At 38.6% G+C, this 18,059-nt stretch overlaps 1 long non-coding RNA gene across 1 annotated transcript in view; it reads left to right on the top strand.

The window, feature by feature from the left end:
- The window catches only part of LOC129659300 (uncharacterized), a 264,145-nt gene extending 257,553 nt beyond the window's left edge, over nt 1-6,592 (top strand). Inside the window, exon 4 of the long non-coding RNA XR_008718013.1 lies at nt 4,936-6,592. This is a non-coding gene — a long non-coding RNA (uncharacterized LOC129659300). The remainder of the gene's footprint in view (nt 1-4,935) is intronic.
- The last annotated feature ends 11,467 nt before the right edge of the window (nt 6,593-18,059 follow it).

Raw genomic sequence — 18,059 nt, 5'->3', positions numbered from 1 at the left:
CATTTCCAGATAAGTCACATTTTGAAGTTCCAAGTGGCTATAAATTATTTGATTACACCATTCAACCTAGTTCATGTTACTACCTACGTACGAACCTGACCAAGAAGAGAGACAGAGCTTTTATAACAAAATTATTTGGGGATCTGAATCCAGTCAGTCAGTTGTATCAGCCAACGCAGTGCCTTTATTCCTCAAATGAGTTTGAGTTTGGCTTTCATCACATATACCTTTATGCCTGTAGTATAATTTCTAATCAGTTATAAAATTTTGCCAGGGCAGAGTATGTTTGTATGGGGGCAGGGAATATTTGACTCTTGTCCTTTTTGGTTCTTTAGGCTGGTCAAATAATGAAAATTACCTAAGGCAGATTAACAGGAGGAAATCAAATTTGTTATCTATAACAAGGAATACAGTCATAAAGGATTCTGAAAATAAGGAAAAATGAGGTATTTATGTCATTCTGGACTTGAAAAAAAGTGGTAGGGGTCTGGGACTTCAAAAGGAAGTAAGGTAATTCACAAGGAGATTAAAAAAAAGTTGATATTTGGTAAACAAATGTTTGTTGGACCATCTTGAGACAATTCTACACAGAGAGGACTTTGATCAAAGAGACCTTGCTAGTTTCCTCCACCTCCAACACCTAGTTCATATTTTACCATATTTATCTATGATGATAGCTTCTCCCTGGAACATGCCTTCTATAAGAAATACTTTTAGGCAATCCAAAGGAAGTTCAAAGTGCCTTGCTGAGCCTTTGGGGCCTTGTTTATTGTCAGCTTGAAGTAATCTGCTTGCCAGAATGGTTTATCTTGGGGAGGCCTGTCCTGAAGCCCATCATTTGGAATGCAATATTTTTTGTTACTGCTGTGACCACAGATTGTGCCTCGGTGAGGCATGTAAAAGGCCAGAGATAGTGGAAAGAAGGCAAAAATCAATGGACTGGAACAGTTAGGGCAGGGCCTCATGACGGTCCTTATGTATAGTGGTGCTCCATGACCAGAATAATAATGCTCCTAGAAAAGGGAACCCTCTTACACTGTTGGTGGGAATGCAAACTAGTACAGCCACTATGGAGAACAGTGTGGAGATTCCTTAAAAAACGAAATAGGACTGCCATATGACCCAGCAATCCCACTGCTGGGCATACACACTGAGGAAACCAGAATTGAAAGAGACACATGTACCCCAATGTTCATCGCAGCACTGTTTATAATAGCCAGGACATGGAAGCAACCTAGATGTCCATCAGCAGATGAATGGATAAGAAAGCTGTGGTACATATACACAATGGAGTATTACTCAGCCATTAAAAATAATACATTTGAATCAATACTAATGAGGTGGATGAAACGAGTCTATTATACAGAGTGAAGTAAGCCAGAAAGAAAAACACCAATACAGTATACTAACACATATATGGAGAAGGCAATGGCAACCCACTCTAGTACTCTTGCCTGGCAAATCCCATGGACGGAGGAGCCTGGAGGGTTGCAGTCCATGGGGTCGCTAGGAGTCGGACACGACTGATCGACTTCACTTTTACTTTTCACTTTCATGCATTGGAGAAGGCAATGGCAACCCCAGTGTTCTTGCCTGGAGAATCCCAGGGATGGGGGAGCCTGGTGGGCTGCCATCTCTGGGGTCGCACAGAGTCGGACACAATTGAAGCGACTTAGCAGCAGCAATGCATATATACGGAGAAGGCAATGGCACCCCACTCCAGCACTCTTGCCTGGAAAATCCCATGGACGGAGGAGCCTGGTGGGCTGCAGTCCAAGGGGTTGCTGAGAGTCGGACATGACCAAGTAACTTCCTACTTTCACTTTCCACTTTCATGCATTGGAGAAGGAAATGGCAACCCACTCCAGTGATCTTGCCTGGAGAATCCCAGGGACGGGAGAGCCTGGTGGGCTGCCGTCTATGGGGTTGCACAGAGTCGGACATGACTGAAGCGACTTAGCAGCAACGCATATGTATGGAATTTAGAAAGATGATAACAATAACCCTGTATGCGAGACAGCAAAAGAGACACAGATGTATAGAAGAGTCTTTTGGACTCTGTGCGAGAGGGAGAGGGTGGGATGATTTGGGAGAATAGCATTGAAACATATATAATTTCAAATATGAAATGAATCACCAGTCCAGGTTCGACGCATGATACAGGATGCTTGGGGCTGGTGCACTGGGATGACCCAGAGAGATGGTATGGAGAGGGAGGTGGGAGGGGGGTTCAGGATGGGGAATACGTGTACACCCGTGGTGGATTCATGTTGATGTATGGCAAAACCAATACAATATTGTAAAGTAATTAGCCTCCAATTAAAATAAATACATTTATATTAAAAAAATAATGCTCCTATTCACTGGGGCCTAGTATTTAATACATTATTAAACCTCCACAAGTGATTCTAATGTGTAGGCATGGCTTAGAGCATGAAAAACTGGAAAAAAAATATAAATTTTCATGCTGACAATTCTTAACTTTGTCCCATTAACATGATGTTATCAAAGGAGATGCCATGAAAGAGTAATGACTGTGTTCCAGTGATGATGTGAAGTATATTATATACATTATCTTATTTAATTCTCATGGCGGTAAGATGATTTATTATCCCCACTTTATCGACGGGGCTAATGAAGCTCAGAATCAGAAAAGTTAAATAGCTGGAAGTCACATAGCTAAAAAGAGACAGAGCTGAGATGTGAACATATGCCTTTTTGACAACAAGGCCTTTGGTCATAATTATTCTGCTACAGGTATATTAAGAGGATAAAACTTGTATTTTGAAAGGTGAATGTGCTGGTGATATGCAAGATGAATTAAAGGTAGATGACATTTGGCAACAAGACTAGTGAATTGGTATGTTCGTCATTATGCTTTGATTCACCAAGCAATTAATCAAATCACTGAACTGTTGATTTGATCTGTGGCTCAGCAATCAGTCAAGGAAAGGAAAAAAAGATGTAATATTGTTGAATAAGATATGCTTATGGCTTCTATGTATGAATATCCTGCAGGACGTTTTGGGTCCCCTGCTAAGTAATCTAACTCATGTGTAAAATTGTAGCATGTAGGTCATTTATGTATAATGTGTGTGTGTGTGTGTATGTATGTGTGTGTGTATATAGATATATCTATATACATATAGTGTGTGTGTGTGTGTGTGTGTGTGTGTGTGTATGCCTGCAATGCAGGAAATGCAGGAGACCTGGGTTCAATCCCTGGGTTGGAAGATCCCCTGGAGGAGAGCATGGCAACCCACTCTAGTATTTTTGCCTGGAGAATCCCATGGACAGAGGAGCCTGGCAGACCACAATCTATAGGTTGCAAAAAGTCAAACACAACTTAAGTGACTTAGCGCATGTACACACACATACACACACACACACACACACACATATCATGATAGAAAACAATCATTGTAGCAAAGAATCTCAAAAAGTATATTATTATATTTGATACTACTTCTAAAGTTTATTTACACAAGTATTTTTTCATACTATGGTTTTAATAGAGTTCATTTGTAACTTGCAAGTGTATTTGAGTTTCTTGCATATTTATTTTTTCTTTTCATCACTAATCTATACTTGGTTGAGCTAAGTAAGACCTTTAACGCCCAAATGATGATTATTTATTGTTGTATGTTGTGGCTATATACTTGGATTAGTTTTTAGGTGAAGTAAAACCCTGATTCAGTGGAGGTATAAAGACAAGCAACTTTTTATAACTCATTCTTTTTCTGAGTATATATGTTATATTCTTGGCTAATGCTGTTAGTTTTGGTAATAGAATTAATTAAAAGCTTTTTTGCATATTTTACATATATTTAATGAAATATTTAAAATGTTTTATTGAAAATGTGTATTTATGTGAAAAACTGAATTATATTTACAGCCTCTTGCCTAAAGTTTGGTGGTATTAACATGCAAGATTTTAGAAAGTAAAAACAAGCAGAACATGAACATTTAAAAAATCACATAATGTTTAAACACAGAGGGCAAATGGCCCAAGAGAAAACACCATTTCTTAAACTACATTTCTTTTTCTCTTTTTCTATAGCCAGCCAGTCCTTGCCCTTCCCTGAGATTATACATAAAGCATTTTTATTAGAGACAGTGATATTCAGTCAACATAATGATGCCATCAGTTTGGCCAGAAACCAAAATCAATGCTCTCACTGTTTGTCCCGCATCTGTGCTGCTGAAGACAGGGCTTTCTGTTGACTCCATAAATTAAAGATCAAGTAGCACAGGAGGAAGGCTAGAGAAACTGATTCCCAGAGAAGCAACAGTAGTGTTTTTTTTTTCCCCCCCCTTCTGTTGTAGTAGTGAAAGCTTTCTGAAGAATCATCACTCATTTCCTTTGCACTGCTAGATGCTCAGGTCCACTCAAGCAGCTGCTCCAATGACTGAGTGTGGTTTCTACTAATGAATAAATGCTCAGTCCATGCTAAATACCTCTTCCACTACACCTTGTTATCTTTTAGAGAGTATTATCCAGAGTCAATACTACTTCTTTTTCAACTTACCTTCTTCCGTAACAATGTTCTTAGTAAATGTGATCCATGCTGAACATCACAAGGCATCACAATTTTATGAACATGTGTTGATTGCCTGTTGAATGACAGGGACTTATTTTGTGTCATTCAATTTAATCTTTGTCATAATCATAGGTATTAATTACATATTATTTTTGAGTTGGCATACTTAAAGCTCAGAGAGTTAAGTCACTTGGCCAAGATAACTTAGTTAATAAGCAAAGAAAAGTGTAAGTGTTAGTTGCTAAGTTATGTCCAACTCTGCAACCCCATGGACTGTAGTCCACCAGGCTGCTCCATGGGAGTCTCCAGGCAAGAATACTGGAGTGGGTTGCTGTTTCCTCCTCCAGGGGATCTTCACTACTCAGGGATCGAACATGGATTTCCTGCATTGCAGGGGGATTCTTTACCATCTTCTGCTGCTGCTTCTGCTGCTAAGTCGCTTCAGTCATGTCCGACTCTGTGCGACACCATAGACGGAAGCCCACCAGGACACCAAGAAAGCACAATAAGTAGAGAAGTCGGAGTCAAATCAAGATCTTTTTGGCTCTAAACCTGTGGTTTTGTTATTGCACTGTAATGCATCCGATATACTGATGGTGTCCGTTTGTTTACTGTATTGATACAAATAATGTTTATACTCTTCAGTGTGGAATTAGTGAACAAGGGAACACATGCTTCATCATGGACAAAATTGCTTGAGTGTAGCAATCCTTCGCTTTGTTTCTATAGCTTTAGAGCCACCATGAAGCTGAAGGACAGTTTAACTCTTTGAGACATTGGTAGCCATCCCCCCACTTTTTTTCTTCAGTTTGGAAATCTGAGAATAAACCCATTAAACTTGGGATTCCTTGTCAGAAGAAACTGAGTTTTATTGTTGTTTTCAGGGTCTAATGTAGTGACAGAAATGTGGAAGGCGTTTAATCAATATTTGCAAGTGAATGGGACTTTCCTGGTAACTCAGTGGTAAAGAACCTGCCCGCCAATGAGACGACACTTAGGGGTCGATCCCTAAGTTGGGAAGATCCCCAGGAGAAGGAAGTGACAACCCCTCAAGTATTCTTGTCTGGGAAATCCCGTGGTTGGAGGAGCCTGGCCGGCTATAGTCCATAAGGTTGGAAAAGAGTCAGGCCTGACTTAGTAACTAAACAGCAACAACAAGTGAATAAATGAATCACCTGGGGTTATGGAGCCTCTTGTCTTAAGTGCACCCACACTGGTTCACTTTGACTGTGATGGCCTGGCCTCATGTGCAGGTGGACAGGAAAGATGCTATTGCATGAGAATTACCATAAGTTATGTTGCATCTCATGAACCAATTCAGGTGACTCAGTAGTGGCTTCACAGAGTGTTGCCTAAAAGAATCTGGTTCTACACCACATTTTAGAGAAATATTGCAGTGATGGATGACTAAGCTCTGTTATGATTAATTGCTAGTTTATCATATCTGTTTATCATGCTAGTTTATCATATCTGCTTTATATTTGTGGACAGTATAAAACAATGGATAAAATGGATATTTTGAAAAAACTCTGTAGATGCATCTCTGGTAATTTTGAAGCATGTGAAACACTATGATACATTTTATTATCTTGAACAAAGAAATTAATAATGCCAGAAGAATACATTCATTATCAATCTTTCTACCTGATGGCAAAACAGAGTCCAAAACAGTCTGCTTATTGTTCTGGCTCCTTTTAGTCCTTTAATTACATTGAATATGCTTCTAGACCTTTCCCAGTCCCTGAGTGATTATGGCTGTTGAGTAATATGCATCATTAGTATGCTATGTTTAGCTCACTTGATATGCTTACTTAAGAAATCCAGAGATGAGCAGCTCCATAAGCAGACTGGCTTTAATTATCAAAAAGAAAGGTACAGCCATCATCTTGTATATTAATAGATATAAAAGAAAAGAGAAAGAAAGATATTTTTTCCTTGTGACTTATAGCTCAATAAAAATGGAAGAAAAAAAACTGCAATAAATAATCTTGTAAAAAAAAAAAGGTACAGTAGTGCCAATGTGTTCCTGTTGGCACCAACATGGATATATTAAAAAATTTTAATTTGCCTCCTTAATTTTGGACCTTTTATTCAGTTCAATATTTGGCAATGACCCTGTATTTACATGTATTCTCCTTGGGGCAAATCTTAAATTCATCGTCATAGTACATCTGTGTCTCAGCCTTCCCTTTTCCCTTGGTATTTTCCTTCTATTGCACAATAAATCCAATCTGAGTTCTGTCCATCCTTGGATACCACCTGCCTTCAAAATGCTGGTCCTCTGTGCTACAGTGTAGAAGTATAAAATGTAGCAAAGAAAAACACTGCTCTCTGGAATCTTTTTTACAAAGTATTGATACCAATGCCATTTGTTCATATTTTAGTTTCACACTGTTTACAAAAGACAGAAAAAGGATCCCTCTCATCTGCTGATTTCTCTAAACAGAGGACAAAAAAATGAAGTACATAAACTAAATAAAAATGAAAATTGCTAAGACTTGAAAGAACCATCAGAATCAAATAAATTTCTCTTACAGTGAATGACTATAGGACTAAAACTAAAACATTAAAATCACCTAGACACAGAATATTTTCATTAATTACCATTATGTTTAAGTCCTTCATTCTTGCATGTATTTTCAAGCAGGTTTATTGTGGCATGATGTTGATATCTATTTGCAAACATACTCAGTAGAGGGGAAAGCTAGAGAAAGCAGGGAAGGGGAGGGAATTGTTTTTGCAACATGCTTTATAAATGGCTACCTACGTACTTTTTCCATCAATATTCACATTTATTGTATAGTGTGACTCTGAGAATAGCTTGCAATATGGAAGAAAGACTCCATTTATTACAGTCATACAGAGCATCTAGATGTGGCTAAATTACCCTAAGGTAATTTCAGCACCTTCTCCTCAAACACTTTAGCCAGGAAAATATTAATCAAAGTACTTAGAAGGAAAGGCACCATATAAATTGAGGATTTTTTTTTTATAAAAGAGAAATAGTTTCTTTTTAAAATGTGGAGGTGTTGTTTTGTTCTTCAGGCAAATGTTAATAAGCTGTTTTATATTTTATGTGATGAAACTTGGCATCTCTTTGTGGTATTTAAAATTCATGGAAATTTTAGAAATGCTTAATTATAGGATGCTGAGTATAGTGCCTGCTCTGTAAGTAGAACATTGTTTATTGCAGACATACAAAATATATGTCAATTAAAAGAATTTTCAAGCTAGAAAATAAACCTCAACTCTCATTCTGGCAGGTGAGAGAGTTTGTGTTTTAACATTTTTTCCCAGAGTTATTTTTAGCCATTTCTAAAGAATTCAGTTCTGGGAGTTGAACAAGAAGTAAAATATTCCTCCTTTAAAAAATAATAACAGTTTTAATCAAAGACAAAATAAGAGCACTGCCCCCACCCCCACCTTCCAAAAAAAACAAGCTGGAGGAAGTATATATGAGTGGTTATGGTAGAGCAGTTTTATTCTAAAAGGAAAAAGTAAAATATTTTTAGATACTTCTTTTCCCTAGAATTAACACAGCTTTTCAGTGATCTCACAAGGACCCTACTGTGAGAAGAGCTGGGCAGAGGGAAGAGGAAGGGCCCTGCTGATTTAACAAGGCTGTCTCTTAGACTGAGCAGTGGGGCTAATTGACAAAGAGGTAGTTCTCATCTCCACATACACCTCTTTGGAAAGGTCACTTGAGTACCAGAAGCAAGTAAAGAGGTGGCTGCTGCCTAGTCAGTGGAAAAGAGGTTTCTACATTTCTTGGAGAGAATTTTAGAAGAGCTGCTCTTCCTGACCTGCTCCTTTGTAAGCCAAAGAGGAAGTCATTTATTGATCCTTGATTCACAGACCCAGCTCACTTACAGCAGCCTCCTTTGGCCTATGCAGGGAATTCTAGCTCTTCTAGTAAAACTCCACAGCCACCTCCCCATTGATTTAATTACTGCAACGTGGGTGGGAAACCTCCCAAGACTCTTAGGGGTTCCTTCATTCATTTATTATGCATGCTCTTCAGTTTCTGTAGGCTTTTGTCATTCTGTAAGTCTTTGTCGAGGCTCTGCTATGGTTCTGGGTCCAAAGTGGTGAATACTGTCCCCTTCAGGAGTTGGCATTCTTCAATATCATTTTTTTGTTTGTTTGTTTCTGGGATCCCTTTTTTATTTCTTTCCTCTGTGCTGCCAGTTCATCCAAGTCAATCACACTCTCATAAAACTCTCTTCCTGCTTTTTTCAGCCCTTCCCTGATCCCAAGTTTCTTGCTCTTCCCTCACCTGTTATTTTTCTTTGGGATTTACTATAATTTATAAACCCATACTGCTAACCCTTATGGCAGAAAGTGAAGAGGAACTAAAAAGCCTCTTGATGAAAGTGAAAAAGGAGAGTGAAAAAGTTGGCTTAAAGCTCAACATTCAGAAAACTAAGATCATGGCATCTGGTCCCATCATTTCATGGCAAATAGATGGGGAAACAGTGGAAACAGTTTCCGACTTTATTTTGGGGGGCTCCAAAATCACTGCAGATGGTGATTGCAGCCATGAAATTAAAAGACACTTACTCCTTGGAAGGAAAGTTATGACCAACCTAGATAGCATATTGAAAAGCAGAAACATTACTTTGGCAACAAAAGTCCATCTAGTCAAGGCTATGGTTTTTCCAGTGGTCATGTATGGATGTGAGTTGGACTGTGAAGAAGGCTGAGCGCTGAAGAATTGATGCTTTTGAACTGTGGTTTTGGAGAAGACTCCTGAGAGTCCCATGGACTGCAAGGAGATCCAACCAGTCCATCCTAAAGGAGATCAGTCCTGGGTGTTCACTGGAAGGACTAATGCTGAATCTGAAACTCCAGTACTTTGGCCACCTCATGTGAAGAGTTGACTCATTGGAAAAGACCCTGATGCTGGGAGGGATTGGGGGAAGGAGGAGAAGGGGATGGCAGAGGATGAGATGGCTGGATGGCATCACAGACTCGATGGACATGAATTTGGGTAGACTCTGGGAGTTGGTGATGGACAGGTAGGCCTGGCATGCTGCGATTCATGGGGTCGCAAAGAGTCGGACACGACTGAGCGACTGAACTGAACTGAACTGCTATGATAGTGTTCCTGATGATCCCTCAAGTCTAGTGCCCTGCTAACTGCAGTTCAAGTTTCTGGAGGCTCAGACTCTTGTTTGCATTTCAGTGAGGTAACAGAGTGTCTCAGAGAAGGCAATGGCACCCCACTCCAGTACTCTTGCCTGGAAAATCCCATGGATGGAGGAGCCTGGTGGACTGCAGTCCATGGTGTCGCAAAGAGTCAGACACGACTGAGCAACTTCACTTTCACTTTTCAGTTTCATGCATTGAAGAAGGAAATGGCAACCCACTGCAGTGTTCTTGCCTGGAGAATCCCAGGGGCAGGGGAGCCTGGTGGATTGCTATCTATGGGGTCGCACAGAGTCGGACATGACTGAAGCAACTTAGCAGCAGCAGCAGCAGCAGCAACAGAGTGTCTGATGGACTTGAATGCCATTAGAGTATTTTACTCCTTCCTGAAACTTCCTTTGCATGATCTTGGTCATCTTTTATTCCCTGCCTTCTCCGAACCGCAGCTATTTTAAGCTTAAACTTTTCTTCATTTTCCTTAATATTTTTCCCTCACTCTCTGCAGCCAATCTCTTCTGCTTCACTGAAAAACAGAGGCTACAAAACAAGAGGAAAACTTCCTTTTTTTTAACTCCAACAAACTTACCTTCATCCTCGTTTTAAATCTTTGTTTCAACCTCCGAGGAAAGTATGTCAGTACCTCTGTTATTATTGGTTGTTGTTCTTCAGATGCTAAGTTGTGTCTGACTGCGACCCCATGGACTGCAGCACACCAGGCTTCCCTGTCCTCCACTATCTCCCAGAGTTTGCTCAAACTCATGTCCATGGGTCAGTGATGCTCTCTAACCATCTTATCCTCCGTCCTCTTATCCTTTTGTCTTCAGTCTTTCCCAGCATCAGGGTCACTATATCTGCTGAAGACAATATCTACTCTCTGAGATCTTGGTCCCATCCTTTTGGGGTTCCTTGAGGAAATTTCTCTATCAGTTTTCTCATTGTTTTCCTGGGTCATCAGCCTCATTACACATAAAGATATTAAGACTGTATCTTCAGTCTTAAAATGTAATCAAATCTTATCAATCCCCTATTCTTAATACCATCTTCTAAAACGGTGCTATCTTCTGGGGATGTTTGCTTCTCTTCCTCATCTCCTGTCATACCTACTTTCTGTCACAAATTAACGTTTATCTGCACACTCCATGGACTCCATTGTAATCTACACAACAGGCTCTCCACACATTCCATGGACACTGTTCTCACCAAGGTCAGCTTCTGGTTGCTAAATCTATAAAAGTTTTCCCAGCCTTTCTTTATAGTGATTAACCCTGTTAACAATTCCTTCCTTTCTTTCTTAACAATTCTTTTCCTGAGTCTACTATTTTGCTCACCTGTTGATAACCCTTGTTTTCTCTTTTTCACTCTTACCTTTGTGGCCTTTTTAAAAATTTCATTCTTCTTTGAATGTTTGTCTTCTTTACTTCAATGCCTTTTTTTTTCTACCCCCATTGATACTGTTTTAACTTCTCCTATACTACATTCTCTCTTTTCATTTCAGATAACAGTGTTTGATACTAATTAGAATGTTCTAATCTCAAATATGCTCATTTTGGAGTCATAGTCCATTTCTCCCGTGACACTGCACTTGCATATCTTACAAGTATTTAACTGAGCATTTTGTCCAAAACAAAACTCATTTTTCTTTTCAACCGACAGAGATGTTCTTTCCTGTTTCATTTAGTGGCATTACCTTCTTACCTGAGTCTTTGTTGCCTCACATTTTCTTTTACATCCTGCATCCAATTGATCAATGAATTCTGAAGATTCATCTTCTTAATAGTACTAGAATTTGCCTTTTCTTTTCCATCCCCTGTGGCATTATTTATGTATTCATTAGAGATTACCTAATTACCCCAACACCTTTTGTTGTCAGTGGTTCAAAATCTTGTCTACACGCTGTAAACATTTAGGGAAGTTTAAACATCTCTGATGCCCTGACAGCACCTTAGACCATTACATCATTATCTGTGGGTTGAATTTCAAGCATTTTAGTGTGAAGCAAAGGTGGAGAATCACTATTCTAAGTAGCCCCTGTGCACCTAGACTCTTGTGGCTCAAATGCTGGTAGTGTTTTCAGGATATTCCCTCTGTATACCTGATCATCTTATCCCCTTTCTTAAGACTAATGGCTCCCTACTGCATTCAGGTAAAAACAAAATTCCTTGGTATACTGTTAGTGCTCTTTGTATCTCATTAAATCACTTAATAATTTTAAAAGATATTACTTATACATAATAAACCCTTCAAAAAGTACAAAATAATCAACCTTAAGGGGAAAAAAAAAAAAAAAAACACTAAAAAAACTTCCCTCCACTAATTTCTTAAGCCCAGATTTTTAACCCACCTCCACAGGATTCTTCAGTATCACTGTCAGTATCTTTCACATATATTCATTGTATGTTTTCTTTTCCTTTTTTTAAAATAAAATTGATAGAACACTACAACACTGTCTTGATTCATGTTAGCTTCACTTTATTTGAGAAATATATTCATCTCATTATATATAGAAAGTTGAATCATGTTTTAGAAGATAATGGTATAGAGTTTCCATTATATGCATTTAGTGAAAACCTGATTAAAGTTCTTTCCAGCTTTTTCTTATTTCAAATATGGTAGCAACAAACAGCCTTACACATGTCATTTTGTACACTTGCCAAAAATATGTGTGCATTAAAATTGGGGGGATGTTCTTTTTTATTAAGATACAGTTGATACATAAGATCATATTTGTTTTAGGTATACCACATAATTCAATATTTGTATGCACCATGAAATGATCACCATAGTAACTGTAGTTACCATTAATAACTCTACAGTTAAAATTTTCTGTGTTTGTGATAACTTTATTTAAGATTTACTCTTGGCCACATTCAAATATGCACTGCAATATGGTTGACTATGAGCTTCCCCAGTGACTCAGTGGTAAAGAATCTGCCTGCCATGAAGGAGACACAGGATAGGCAGGTTTGACCCCTGGGTCGGGAAGATCCCCTGGAAGAGGGCATGGCTACACACTCCAGTATTCTTGCCTGGAGAATCCATGGACAGAGGAACCTGATGGGCTGCAACGCATAGAGTTGCAAAGAGTCAGACACAACTGAAGGGACTGAGCATGCACACGCACACACATTATAGTTTGTAACGTAGTTTGAAGATAGGAAACATGATGCCTCTAGCTTTGTGCGTATTTCTCAAGATAACTTTTGGCCATTGTTCCTGATACTTCATTATTACTTTATTGAAACACAACAGATTTCTGTATATGGAATATGTATCCTGAAACTTTACTGGATTTATTTATTTGTTCTAACAGCTTTTTGGTATATTCTTTAGGGTTTTTGTGTGTTATATAGAGTTATCTGAAAATATTGCTAGCTTTTCTTTTCCCCTTCTGATTCAGATGGATTTTATATCTTTTTCTTACCTAATTGCTGTTGCTAGGACCTCTAGTACTATGTCAAATAGAAGTGGTAAAAGTAGACATCCTTGTCTTATTCTTAATCTTAGAGGAAAAGCTTTGAGCTTTTTATTATCTAGTATAATGTTAGTTGTGGGCTTTGTTATGTTAAGGTACATTCCCCATACCCACTTACTGAGTTTTTTTTTTTTTTTTTTTCATATTATGCCTGGACATTGAATTTTGTCAAATGCTCTTTAGCATCTATTGTAATCATCATATGATTTTTGTCCATTTTTTTAATGCAGTGTATCACTTTAATTGATTTGCAGATGTTGAACTCTCCTTGTATCCCTGCAATAAATTTCACTATATCATGGTGCATGATCCTTTCATGATCACTGAATTTGGTTTGCTAATATAATTTGAGGATTTTTGCATCTATGTTCATTAGGGATATTGGCTTGTAACTGTGTGTATGTGTGTGTGTGCATGTGCGAGGTCATTGTTTGATTTTGGTATTAGAGTATGCTGACCTGTGAGTTTTGTACTTTCATATATTTTCTTGTTACTAATTTGTGCCCTTTCTTTCTAGCTTAACGATTTTCCTTTAATGTTTCTTGTAAGCCAGATTTAGTGGTAATGAACTCCTTTAGCTTTTGCTTTGTCTGCAAAACTATTCATCTCTCCTGGTGACTCAAACAGTAAAGCATCTGTCTACAGTGTGAGAGACCTGAGTTCGATCCCTGGGTTGGGAAGATTTCCTGGAGAAGGAACTGGCAACTCACTCCAGTACTCTTGCCTTGAAAATCCCATGGACGGAGGAGCTTGGTGCAGGCTACTATCCATGGGGTCACAAAGAGTCGGGCATGACTGAGTGACTTCACTTTCTTTCACTTTCAAATATGAATGATAACCTTGCTGGGCAGAGTATTCTTGGCTGGACATTTTCTACCTTTTATCCCTTTAAATGTATTGTGCCTCTCCATTCTGGCCTGTAAAGTTTTACTGAAAAATCTGCCCATAGTCTTGTGGGGCTTCCCTTGTATATAACATGTTGTTTTTCTCTTGCTGCTTTTAAATTTCTCTCTTTAACTTTTGACATTGTAATTAAAATGTGTCTTGGCATGGATTTTTTTAGGTCCATCAGAATCGGAATTCTCTGGACTTCCTGTATCTAGATTCCTGTTTTCTTCTCCATGTTAAGATTTTTCAGCCATTAGTTTTTTGAATAAGTTTCTTCCTCTTTCTCTCTCTCTTTTCTTCTAGGACCCATATTACATGAATGTTAGCTCTTTGAATGTTTCCCATATGTCCCTTAACTCATTATCAACCAGAGAATTTTCTCAGAAACCAATGTCTGTGGCTGGTGGTTTTATTTTGGCCAGTCAAAAATTAATTCTGTTATTTCCCTAACTTTTTTGCAGGCTGTTATGTTCAACAGTTACACCTGACACACCTATGGAGTCTCCTAATTTTCATGAAATGTTTTTTGAGTCCAGAAGCAAAGGGGCATTTTTCAGCACCATAAGTTTCATTTTCACTTTCTATACCAGAATCAATCACTAAGGGGTTTTTTGTCTTTTGTTGGTCTAATATGTATATCATCTAAATCAATACTATATCCTAAAGTACTATCGTCTTCTGAGGCCCTAGTATATTTGTCACTCAGACAATCAAAGAAAGTATTTTTCTAAAATTTAGTGAAAAATTCTTTTCATTCAAAAATTTAGTGTGTCATTTCTGAAAATTGTAGTTTTATTATATTCATAAGGTTGGATAAAAACCTAACAGAGCAAAAGGTGAATGATAATGACAATCATAAGTTGTATAATGAACCCTAGATCAATTTTAAGCTCTAACAACTTTGATAATGTTAATTGTATCATTCTCTGGTCAGTAATGTTAGGGTAACAAAAGATATTAATGTGTCTATGATCAAGAATGTGTTAGCTATCTTCACTTCCTTTTAATTCTTTTTTCTTTCTGCCTCTCTGGCTTGGTGCTCCTCTCCCTTGTCTTTGAGTTCACTGATTTGTTCTCTGTGTTGTCTTTGAGTTCTCAACTTGTTCTCATGTTTCACCTATCTGATATTGAAGCTCTCTTGCATTTTTCAGTGCATTTATTATAGCTTCAGTTCTGTGACTGCTGTTTGGTACTTTCTTATATTTTCTATTCTTGAAGTTCTCACCATATTCATTCAGTCTCCCAGGTTTGGTGAGTATCTTTATGACCATTAGTTTGAACTCTTTATCAGGTTAATTGCTTATCTCCAATTCTGTAAGGTTTTTTCCAGAAGTTTTATCTAGTCCTTTCATTGGGATATATACTTCTGTTGCTTTATTTTGCTTGACTTTTTGTTCTTTGTATTATGTGAAACAGCCCCCTCTCCCAGTTTTGAAGGAAATTAACCTTATTTTTCAACCTTGTCCCAGATCTTATTTCTCTCTCAAACCTTTGTGGTTGTCTAAGCAACTAGATTTATTCTTGATAGGTCCCAGTTGTTGAGGATGTTACAAGACATGTCAGTGAGTGTTCCAAAGTGAGGGATGTCAGTCAGAACCAGTTTCAGGCTGATTGGAAACCAGACCCTCAGGCAGCAGTATTCAAAGTAGATAGATCTGTACAGTCCTGTGGGACTACAGTTGCAAACTCTGCTGGCTTCTACACTAGGAAATCTGGAGGTGTCTCCAGATTTGGAAGACTTGGAAAAATCAGGCCTCCATATGAGGAAGTAAGCTCCTTACAGGGATATACTGGCGTGCTGTAGAGAGGCCAAGGGAGAAAGCAAAGATACCATCTGTGGGCCATTGTCCTGTAGCCTCTAGATATATTGCAAACCTGAGGCTTTCCCCTCAGGCTGAAGGTAAGGAACAAATAAATAGACATTTTTCACAGAAAGCCTGGGTGTGTGTTTCAGTCCGCTGTCAGTCCAGTGCCCTTGGTTGGTAACCTGACATGAACTGTTGGTCCAAGCTGTTACAGCCCCTGGGACCCAGGAATGCCAACCTTCCTGGCCACAAGAGCCAAATGAGCAAGCAGAGTCCTCTGTGTGGACTGCACATGCCTGCCACTTTAGCAAGACGCAGGAGAACACAGCACTGTAGCATGCGTGTCAGAGTTAGCCAGGTGGAGCAAGAGCTCAAAATGGTGCCTGCCTGCGCTTCTACCACAGGAGAGGGTCCCAACCAGCCCCCTCCCCCGCCATAGGCACTTTAAGGCTAGCAAATGAATCTCCTTCATGTATAGTTTAGGTGTTTTACAAACTGCCGCTTTTACGCTAGGTCCCAGGGTGAGTAGGTCTGCAAGCAGCATTCTTTAAGAGCTGTATCTCTTAAAGAATGCCTATGGCCTTCTGGATCTTTCTGTCGGTTTTCAAAGACAGACATTTTGCAGCCCATCTCTCTGATGCACATTCCAAGGTTTGGGTTTTCCCAATGTGGGGCAAAAATCTCTCACTCCTCAGGGAGAAGCTCTGGATTTCTGAGATTTCCTTGTAACTGTGTGTTGCCACACTGAGGGCATGATTATCTCTGCCTCTCCTCTTGTCTGTATGTGGCCTTTTTATTATTTGTTGTGAAGGAGCTGTTTATCTTAGTTTCACTGGTTTTTTTCAAAGGGAATACCCCATACCTAGCTGTAGATTCAGTGTGTTTCTGGGAAGAGGTGGGGTTCAGAACTTCCTACCCACCATCTTGGACTGTCTACCTGACATGTGCATTTTGTGTTTGGTAGGAATTGCCAAATTATCTTCCACTAAGTTTGAGCCTATTTACACTTGTTAGCAAAAGCAGTTCCCTCTTAAATTTCATGTGTTAGTCACCTTTTTGATATTTGCCATGTGTGTTTATCTCAGTATACATGAGAAGGAATATTATTTTGAAGTGATAAAGCCATGTTCATTTCTTTGTCTGTGAATGGCTTGTCTATTATTTTTCCCTGAGTTCTTTTTTTTTATTTTACAGTTCCCTCAAATATTAACTAAAATCCTAAAAGAAAAGATAGTGATTTTGATCAGAAAGAGTGTAGGGTAAGGGTGGGAATGAAAATCTGGGCATATATTTGCAAAACTAACAATGACAGATGAATAGAAGAGAGAAAAAAGGCCAGCCAAGCTTCTGATGACAGTGGCTTCCTTCTGTTAAGAGCCTTGGATGTCACACGTGGCATAGGAGAGGACACTGAGCAAATGCTTTCTTGGTTGAAGAGCTACTCTGACTTATCAATAGCTACTCCGGAATGAATTCTGCCAGGGAGAATACACATCACATTTTTATCTGAATGCCAAAGGGGCCATAGTTCTTTTCTGAGCCAGGCTTTCTCTGCCTGACTATATACTGGCAGAAACCAAACTGAGTTTTTTTTCAATAAGAGATTTTTTTAAAGGAATGTTATTATTTTCATGCTTCTGTATCAAGTCTAGGTCTTGGGGAATTATAACAAAGTGGTTGAATTTATTTTCCTATGAATCTATAGTAAAGTGTAGTTATGTCTATATTGCATAGAACTAACAATGTCAATATTTATGAACATAAGCTACATGATTTATGAGAAAAAGAATTTTTAAATTGTCAATAACTTTATATTCTCACATACAGAAATAGTTGCTTAGGGAGTTTTTTAAAACACAATTAGACCTAATTAATGTTTTATCAAATTCAATTGTTGTCATGTTATAATGCGCCCTCTCTGTGTGCTAAATCTGTATAAGTAAAGTAAGCTCCAAGGATGGATTACTCAAATTTGATCTCTCTCTCTCTCTCTCTCTTTCTATCTCTCTCTCTCTCACACACACACACACTGAAAAAGTGGCTAAAAAATGAGAATGAGTGAGAGTTAGGTTGAAGTGGGGACTAAAATTTGATACATCAGCTGGTTCTTGTACGATTATGAGATTGTGCAGTTATTCACTGAGATCTTAGCTGAGGCTGTATTTTTTTTCTCTTAGGCTTAATTTGTTTTGTTTTCCACTCAAT

This window comes from Bubalus kerabau, chromosome 1, assembly GCF_029407905.1.
Source record: "Bubalus kerabau isolate K-KA32 ecotype Philippines breed swamp buffalo chromosome 1, PCC_UOA_SB_1v2, whole genome shotgun sequence".
Classification (NCBI taxonomy): Eukaryota; Metazoa; Chordata; class Mammalia; order Artiodactyla; family Bovidae; genus Bubalus; species Bubalus kerabau.
Note: the sequence above shows the minus strand (reverse complement) of the source record. Positions and strands in the feature narration are given on the sequence as shown.